This window comes from Ananas comosus, unplaced genomic scaffold (assembly GCF_001540865.1).
Source record: "Ananas comosus cultivar F153 unplaced genomic scaffold, ASM154086v1, whole genome shotgun sequence".
Taxonomy (NCBI): domain Eukaryota; kingdom Viridiplantae; phylum Streptophyta; class Magnoliopsida; order Poales; family Bromeliaceae; genus Ananas; species Ananas comosus.
Genome location: NW_017893332.1, coordinates 38,533 through 48,402, shown reverse-complemented (window position 1 = coordinate 48,402; position 9,870 = coordinate 38,533). Strand labels below are relative to the sequence as shown.

Genomic DNA, 9,870 nt, shown 5'->3' with positions numbered 1-9,870 from the left:
TAATATGCATATACAATGACTTTTTATAAAGCTACTATTGATCGAAATATATGGACTTTTTAACATGTATATTAGCTAGGAATAGTAGTTGTACGAAAAATACAATACAAAAATGATACATTCATAACAAAAAAGTTGTTTCATTCATATATAAGCCAAGAGTATCGAATGAAACAAAAATACAAATTGTTCCTCACATCCTCAACATCAATAAAATGATAAAAAAAATTATAATATATAAAAATAGTTTTTTAGAAATGACACAGTAGCTCAAAACATAAAATGATACTAATTATTCCTCACATTCTCAACATCAATAAACAGTTTTTTCGTTTCGGGATTAAACTCTATGCTGTTTGCACCCTTCAAATTAAGAACAGAGAGCAAACTCAATTACAGCGATTTGCATGCCGAGGCAAATGCCAAGAAAAGGAACATTATTTTCTCTGGCATATTTCGCAGCGAGAATTTTCCCTTGTACCCCCGGGTCCCCAAAGCCCCTAGGAACTAGCACACCATCTGAACCCTGAGATTAAACATTGCTCAGAACTATAGAAAAAGAAACCTATATACCTTACAAATTACATATACTATATGAGATAAAATAAAGAATCCAGTGCATGGCGTGTTTGATTACCATCAGCAAATTCCATGCTTTTTCATATAGATTAGGTGTCTACAAAAAGAGAAGTGGGGAATTAGCTAGGCAAAAGAAGAATAAGAAAAATAGAGAATGAGGATCTAAGCAAGCAAGAAACCTCTTTTGCAGTTTGCTCTTCGAGATCAAATGCAGGGACCCACTCAACTACAAGTTTCCTTCGCAAAGCAATAGAAGCATGCAAAAGAGCCTGTGGGAGATGTTGAAACAAACAGATTAGAGGATTAGCAGGCCTTATAAGTAAATAAGGTAATAAGAAGCTAACCCTTTATAACTAAATAATTAATAATAAGTCACAATTATTAGCCATGTTGATCCATTTCTCCAACTTGGGCTCCCAAGAAGCACTGTTATGAAGAAAAATTGGTGATGAAAGATAACAACTAGAGTACCCACACATGACTAGATTTACTGACAAAATTTTCTAAATGAACATTTCTACAATTCACTGGCATAAAATATGAGTCAGTAAACAGACTCCCAAGGCCTCAGAATTCTTAAAACAGCTACGTGCACATTCTGGTCCTGAGAAAAAGATAAATATAAACAAGCTTAAAAACTTGATTTAAAAATTGCATGAAGAAAGTTTGACATTCCTAATTTTAAATAATAACCTACCTTTAAAAGTAAAGGGATGCGCCAAATGTTCGAAACATCATACAAGCTAATGATATTTTCTACCAGCAAAGTGAGATTTTTTTTTTTTTTAAAGGAAATAGTAATAGGAATGTATTTACTTGTGGCCTTAGCAAAATAAAAAAGAACAGACAGACTGAAGTAGCATAGACACATCACAATACCTGAACATGGCAAAATTGTGACAACTTTTCTTTAACATTTTCACCCAGAGGCTGCAGACAGTTTTTAAAAAGCTAAGTTAAAACTATGACAAAATATCAAGATAAATTAATTGCAGAGAGAGAGGGAGAGAGCGATGATGATGATGACAACGACTATTTGGATACCTTAGTACTTCGACATGCTAGAATATTTGGTGTCAATCCAAGTGCTCTTAATCTCTGAACACTATGCTGAGTCGGCTTAGTTTTCTAGAAGTAATAATACTGTAAGTTAATAACTTTAAAATTACGCTCTCAAGAGCAAGTCAAGGGACAAAAAAGAGCATATGACATTATAAACTTCACAGCATACCTATTCACCAACAACACTCAGCACAGGCACGAGACTGACGTGCACCAGGCAAAAGTTTTGAGGTCCTTGTTTATTATGGCAATAAAATCATATTAGTATGTAGTTTTAAAATTAACATGTAATAATGGAACAAGTACAGAGATAGTCATCTTTAAGCATCCAAGACACAACCAACTTACCTACTCTATAAGAAAATTGGCTTAAAGCTTCAATAAAAGGCCTCGATTCTATGTCCCCTGTATCAAAAGGTCATTTTCTTTCAGCATGTTACATAACCATGAAAGGGCAGATTCTGCCCTTAACAAGATTTCTATTAGTTCTTTCTACCTATCGTTCCACCCAACTCAATAACACAGACATCAGCCGGTCCTTCTTTGGCATCTACTGGTACCATCACCACACGCTCGATCCACTCTTGTATGGCGTCAGTAATGTGAGGCACGACCTTCAAAAGATAAGGTGAACTGAAAAGATAAGTACTGATTGAACTTCTAAATCTATGCTCTTAGACAATATCATGAAAGAGAAAATAATGCTGCACAGTTGCACAAACCTGAACTGTTTTCCCAAGGTAATCTCCTCTTCTCTCCTTGTTTATGACAGACTGAAACAATAGCAGAAAAGTAGTAAAGACCTCAACATAATGGAACAAAAAGGGATACTCTCCCACAAACCAATATTTGACCTCTAAATTCGTTACCTGATATATTTTCCCAGTTGTGATGTTGTTGTCACAAGTTAGTTTGATATCTAAGAATCTCTCATAGTTTCCAAGATCCAAGTCCACCTAGAACACAGACATTTGTGAGGCAACAACTCATGACATGTGCTAATCTAGAAAATTTTTGGTTGTCGGTAAAAGAAATTCAGTTGAATAAGAATTTAAACAGACAACTTAACTGAAACTAACATGCTAAAACGAAAAAGTGCAGGCTTAGAAAACTGGATTGATTGTATGGAAAAACAACAACAGCTGATACACATACAATTTTTTTGACAAAAAAAAAAAGCGCACGCAATTGAAAGGAATTCCTTACCTCACCACCGTCATCTAAAACAAAGACCTCCCCATGCTCAAATGGGGACACTGTTCCTGCATCAGTGTTCAGGTATGGATTTGCAAACACCCATCATACTCATTAAGCATTAAACATTTCGAGCAGTAAAAAGGCAATATAAAGTCTAGTATTTAAGCAAAATTGTGTTTATTTAACAGTCAACAAAAGGGGTTCCCATCAATTTGTTTCAAAATGTGCCACGGACTAAAGTTCAAAACCTGAGAGTGAGAAAACTTTGCAAAAAAAAAGGCAACAGAATTTGTGGAACAGTCAAAAATGAATTCATATCAAAATGTCAAAATTAGCCATTTCTTGTATAGATTAAATTATGACACTAAGATATCTATGGACTCCAAATCAGCCAAGTTGTAAGGACAAAATCTAGAGGTAAATTATGCGCTATGATGCTTATTATACAATTATATATAAAGATGATTAATTTCAGAGTAAAACTCCAATAGCAAGGTTAACAGGTCTGTTTTGATTTTGAGTTATTCTCATCAGACTATCAGAGTAATTACAAATTTTGTTAATAAATGATTCTGTCAAATTTAAAGAAATTCCCGATATAGCCACATAATTAAACTAATCACCATCAAATTTAATGAAACTTCAAATTTATTTAAAAGTAAACAAAAGAAGTTTCAGTAAAGACAAGTTCAGGGGTGCTCAAAATGGGTTTAAGTATTTGATTCAGGAATGGAGAAATATTTTAAAAAGTAATGAGACCAAATCAGATTCGTTAACATTTTGGTTAATTGCACAATTAATTGCACAACTGTGTAGAGATCCCAACAAAAATTGATAAAAATTACTTAAAATAAGAACCAAATTAGACTAAAAGCAATCCATGAATATATATATATATATATATAGTATAATTAATTGCTAATTAGGTGACATTCACTGATTCACACGAACATATTCTTGCAAAAAAAAAAACAAATAAAGGATGAAAGCTTACCAAAACAGCAGTGAGAAAGAGATATTACAAAGATCGACAAACGATTCCTCCGAACAAGCGATCGCGTGCGAGGTCAAGAGGGATTGCGTCGACGAATAATCCTTCCCAATGTGGCCATCGTGTGCGAGGTCGAGAGGATGCGGACAAGTTCGAAAACCCTAGAAAAGCTGTAGAAAAGAAAAACCCTAGAAGTAGTCGGAGGAGACGGAGTGGGAGAGGGCGATCGGGTGGAGCGGGAGAGAGGCTTTTGGGTCTGTGCGTAGGGGAGGGAGAGAGAGGGAGAGAAAGAAAGAGAGAGATGGGTATTATGGGCTAGGGAGAGGGAGAGAGATTAGTAATTAATTATAGGCTAGGCCCAAAACAAGAGATAAGTAATATACAATTTGGGCTAGTATTTTAGGCCGGCCCATATCAAAAAGCCACTAAATAAATGTCGCCTTTTAACTAATTTCCTGTAGTGACAAAAACTAGCTCGCGAACAGTGAGCTGGATTGCCAGCCCCAACCTAAACAATAATAAATTACCAAAAGGAAACTTAAAAATATAATGGTCAACAAGTTAAAAATTGTTACAAATGGGGGAGGCGGAGAGAGGGGGGAGGGGAACTTCAAAAAGCCAAATTTAATCCAAAAAAATAAAAATTCAACATATTATACTACTCCAAAATAACCTAGATTTATCCTACTTAGCAAAACTCGCACTAGTCATTCCATAATAAGAAAGCCTAAATTGCAACAGTTATAACTGTAATAATACTATAAAAAAAACTCGAGTCAATTGCCATGCCACTTTCCACCTAAGCTAGTTTGCAAGTATAACAACCTCCTAAACCAAGAAATATGAAAACAAACCTACATCGAAAATAGTTTAGTTTAAGAAATTACAAGTGCAAATGCATAGGAACAACCAACCTCCTCCTTTCCCCCACTCCACCCAACACTCATACAAAATATTTAGATTACACTCCTTATAGTAATAGAAGTGAAAGAGCACAACAATCATTCCTTACAGTAATAGACGATTATCAATTAGCTTTTTTTATTATTTTATTTTTGCCTAGATTACATTACATTATAAGCAGTGAGACAACCCAGAAGCTGGACCAAGGTTAGTTAAGGGCTTCGGATTCCCCACATCACTACTTATTCGGTAAGGATATAATTCGTGTCACGTAAAACTCGTCGAAAAATTTTTAAATTCGGTGAATAAAAAATTTACGGCGAAAAAACGGAATTACGCAATTAGTCGGATACGTGATTTATATGGAAAAGAAAAATAGCGTTTCACCATGGTTGTTTGATTGGAAGGAAAAAAAAGAGATAAAAAACTATCGACTATTATATATTAAATATTATTAATATATAATAATATAATATATTTTATATATTATTATAATTTTTATATATAGATTAAATATATTTAAAATTATAATAAATATATATTACATAATATAGAAGATGTTATATTATATATTTAGAAATATTAATAAATAAATACAGATTTATAAATAAAATATAAGTTTTTGGCCCTTGGATTAGGGGATGTGCGGTTAGGATGATGTGGGCCTCCTAGGGTTGAGTGGGTGGTTGGTTGAATAGTATAATCTAACGAATAAAAATGATCAAAGGCATAGATCTAACGGTAAAAAATTTACAAGCACCAAGTGCTTGGTGCTTGTACAAGCACCATAGCCGGACTCTATATATATATATATATATATTGAGAGGGAGGTCCACTGTGGACCTCCCTCTCAAGCGGTCCACAAGGCCGAAGTGCGCGACCCTTCCGCTCTCAAGTCTCAAATCCCTATTCCCTAACGCCATGATTTTTCCATCCATGGTTTCCGCAGATGGAAACCATGGCGGCGGCCCTCTTGCTCCCGAGTCCCGACGCCGGCCAGGGCGGCGGAGGAGGAGGAGGACGGCCCTCTTGCTCCCGGCGCCGACCAGGGCGGCGGAGGAGGAGGAGGACGGCCCTTTTGCTCCCGGCGCCGGCCACGGCGGCGGAGGAGGAGGAGGAGGACGACGACACAGACGATTTCGGCGACGACGTCTGCAACCGCGAGTCCCTTTTTTTTCACTGAATCATTCGCGAATCGCGAATCATTCGCGAATCGCGAATAATCCGCGAATAATTATTTTTGACGAAAAAAACGCATTTTTTTTTTCAAATTTTTTGAAAAAATACGTATTCGTCCGTTTAGTACGTTTCTCCAAAAATTTGTGAATAATTCGCGAATTATTCGCGAATTTACTAACAGAGGCGTGGAGTCAATAATTAGACCTAAATATTAACCAATGAATAAAGGTCTATACAACAACAAAAATATAATGAATCTTGAGTTAGCAAAAACACACAATAATTAACAAGACATGAAATACTATTCAGAATGCATTTTATAGACAGAGACCTTTTTGTAATTTCTTTTACGCTCCCCAAAGGCTCAAAATCGTTGACAAAATTAATTGCATCAAGATCTCCGGCCTCAATATCACCAATCTCCTCGACTTAGAATAACCAATGAAATAACAAATTATCAAGAGCTCAGAATTATATAGGCAATGTAGCAATTTTCAATTGATTAATGAATAACTATTATCGGAACCCAAGCGATGTGGCGGATATAATCATATTTGATTAAATTTAATAATATAAAAAATACTTCAAAATTTTTAGAATAGAATTATAATTCAATTGTAATATACCGAGAATTCGGAAAATAAATATCGAACTTTAGTCAAGTTGACCAAAGTGCGAGGATGGTACACTTCGGAAAGTCCGAAGGTATTAAAATGATCAAAAGTGTGTTATGGGAGGTTTTCGAGAGCTAAAAATGTGAAATCTACATTCTGCAGTTTTGAGCTCTCGGGGATCGGTCCTTGGTGGGAGAGACCGGTCCCTGAACGCGTATGAAATGAGACAGCCAAAAATTTGGCTAAGTCCTGAGAAACCAGCTCTCGGGAACCGGTCCCTGCCTGAGAGACCGGTCCCCGAGAGACCGGTCCCCCAAGAAGAGACCGGATGCATCGCGTGCGGCAGCTCAGGCTGCGCTGGGACGAGCTTCGGGAACCGGTCCCTGAAGGAGAGACCGGTCCCCGCTTGCGCGAACAGCCCAGTCCAGGCTGTGTGAAAGAGTAAAAGTTGAGGGGTTTATTTGCATTTTGGCAACCCAATGGCTATGTTATGGGGGCTAATGAGATTTTCTCTCATTTCCTCTCCCTCTCATACTCTCTTCTCTCCCTCTCTCTCTAGAAGACAAAGGAGAAGAAGAAAGAAAGAAAGAAAAGAAGGAAAAGAAGGTGAAGAAGAAGATCAAGTAGTGAGCCTACCTCTGCTTCTTCCTCCTTGGAGCAACTTAGGGAAAGCTTTGAGGTAAGCTTTGATCCCTAGTGTAGTAAAACCCTAAAATGAGTTTTGAATGACCTAGAAATGGGTTTTAATGGAATGTTTGAAGAGTTTTGAAGCTTTCTTTTACTTCTTTGGAGATCAAAACCTAGAGAAGCTCAAAGATGAGCTTCAACCCACCTCTCATGGTGAAATCCAAACTAGGGTTTGAAATTAGCTAGGAATGGTTTAGATGAACTCTTTAGAGTGTATTGAAGCTACTTTTGCTTCCCATTGAGATTAAACCCTAGGTTTGATGATGCTATGGAGCTAGGGCACCCAAATTGGGGCTTTTGCTCATAGGGATTCCAAAGTGTAATTGACCCTCTAGAAACTTAATTGGGGGTATTTCCGATGCGTTGGTGCGCTCGGATTAACGTTACGAAAAGTGTATGTAAAGTTATGGCCAAATAAGCCTAATTTGGCTTCGTTTTACCGCAGGTAGAGAACGAGAAGCCTAAAAATCCTAAGAAAATCGTCGGAGCACCTTTGAGAGCCTACAAGGTGGGTGGTGCTTCCAAACTCGTTGAACTTCTCTCTATGCCTAATGTGTCATTCAATTGAGCATATATTACATACTTGTTGCATGCATTTTAGGGTAAAGTGACGATAAAAATGTGATGTTGCATGATTGTGAGTACAAGTCGCTTAATGTGATGGTCGAGGACCTTGTGAATGTTAAAACCCTATATGTATGCATGAGAGAAAGTGTGAGTACCAAAGTGAGCCGAAAGAACCGAGTGGCACAATGATATAGATCGAGTGGCATTTGAAAATGTAAAGAACAATAGAGTTAGTATGAGGCAAAGAACTACTGTGAGGTAAAGAATGATGACATTAATCAAAGTTAAAGTAAAGTGGGGCATAAAGAACGTGTAATGAGTAAAGAATGTGAAAGCTAAAGATAGCCAAAAGTAAAGAAATGTAAAGAACTTGATTGCTAGAGTTAGCAACATAAAGTGATATAATGAACACTAGAGTTAGTGCAAAGACAAGATTGAACTTAAAATCCTTAGAGTTAAGAATTCGATCATACTTGCTATGAGTTCCGTGCTCGAGGGCGGTCGCTCCCCCTCGGGCGATGCGCTCCAGAGTTATGCATCATGGGTTGGAGTAAACCCGAAGGACGGTCCTATCGGGTGAGTTCCTGCGATGATGGACTTAATGTGAAGCAAGCTAATGTGGCGAAACCCCCGGGTTAGCCTTGAGATTAAAGAACAAAGAGCAAAGAACAAAGAGCTAAGAATAAAGAATAAAGAATAAAGAGTAAAGTCAAAGAACAAAAGAATTTGCATAATCTGCATATGTTAATGTTGAGCATATTTCTTGCTATTTGTTCAGGCATATTAGCATCATGTTATAGATTGGTTACTATATCCTGCTTATCTTTTCTATTATGCCTGAGTTAGTCCTAGTGGGAAAGTCGGTGATGTTGGGGCCGAACCCACTGGGAACTTCGTTGTAGTTCTCACCCCACTATTCCACAGAGCCGGGACCAAGCGAGCCGGCGAGCGACCGCGGTAAAGGTATCGCACCGTAGTCAGAGGCCACCAGAGTTGGGTTACATTTTGTTAGTAGCTACCCTTTTATCATCTTTTGTATTTGATGATTCAAGATGTTAATGTATAAAGCAAAGAAAGGAATATAAAGCTTATTTTGAGGTAAATGTGATGTATGAAAGAAATGATGCAATGGTGTAATGAAGTGCAAAGGATTATGAATGTAATTAGATACATGTTTATGATAAAAAATGAATCATAGTACTTGTATAGATGTTAGTTCCTTTCTCTCACTCATGGCTATTGCTTACCCTCGTGTAAGCCGTTTTGTATGTTTCCGCTTGTGCTTTCTCTATACTCGAAATGTACATGTGATGAGCCTTGGGCGGGCAGGGAAAACTTTGTCCGTTCGGCGTCTGTTCGACGAGCTCGGGCCGGCCCAAATTGGTATTGGTCCCGGGGCGTGACATCAATGTAGAACAACGAAAGATTCAAAACAAATTATAGAAGAAAAAAATTTGTTACATAAAAATCGGACCCATTTGTACCCTCATTTAGAGCATTCTCTACTAACATCGACGATTTCGTGAAATACCATAGTGCCTTCAATCCCTTTTCAGTAAGTCTATATTTTAGCCGATACTTCTCGTCTTCCGAGGCCATTAGAGGAGAGGGATACACACCCTTTGCATAACTATACATTACAAAGTTAAGTGGTCGACATCGAGGGAGGAGGGTTAGGGGCTAGGGTTAGAGCTCGACTCACTCGACGTTGATGGCAAGGGCGAGGGCGACGAGCCTGCGAGGCTTGAGGTTGGAGCAGACGTAGTAGGCGAGGTCGTTGTCGAGGATGCCATATGTCGTGCCCATGGGCTTCTCGAACAACACTTCTTAGAAAATAGAAACTAATAAGGCTAGAAGTCAAAACAACGACATTACAAAGAAGGATTTAATGAGACAGGAAGCCGAAGAGGCATACGTTACGGGGAAGGAATTAATAAGACGGGAAACTGAAGAGGCAGACGTTACAGGAAAGAAATTAATGAGATGAAAAGCCAAAGAGGCAGACGTTATGAGGAAGGAGAGCGGTCGCAATGATTGAAGAGTAGAAATTTTGAGAATGAGAGATTATGATGCTGCCACGTAGCAAAAGTT

General features: G+C 37.7%; 1 pseudogene; it reads right to left on the bottom strand.

Annotated features, from left to right (window-relative positions):
• Positions 1–216: 216 nt before the first annotated feature.
• Positions 217–9,585, bottom strand: LOC109705655 (annotated as a pseudogene).
• Positions 9,586–9,870: the final 285 nt, after the last annotated feature.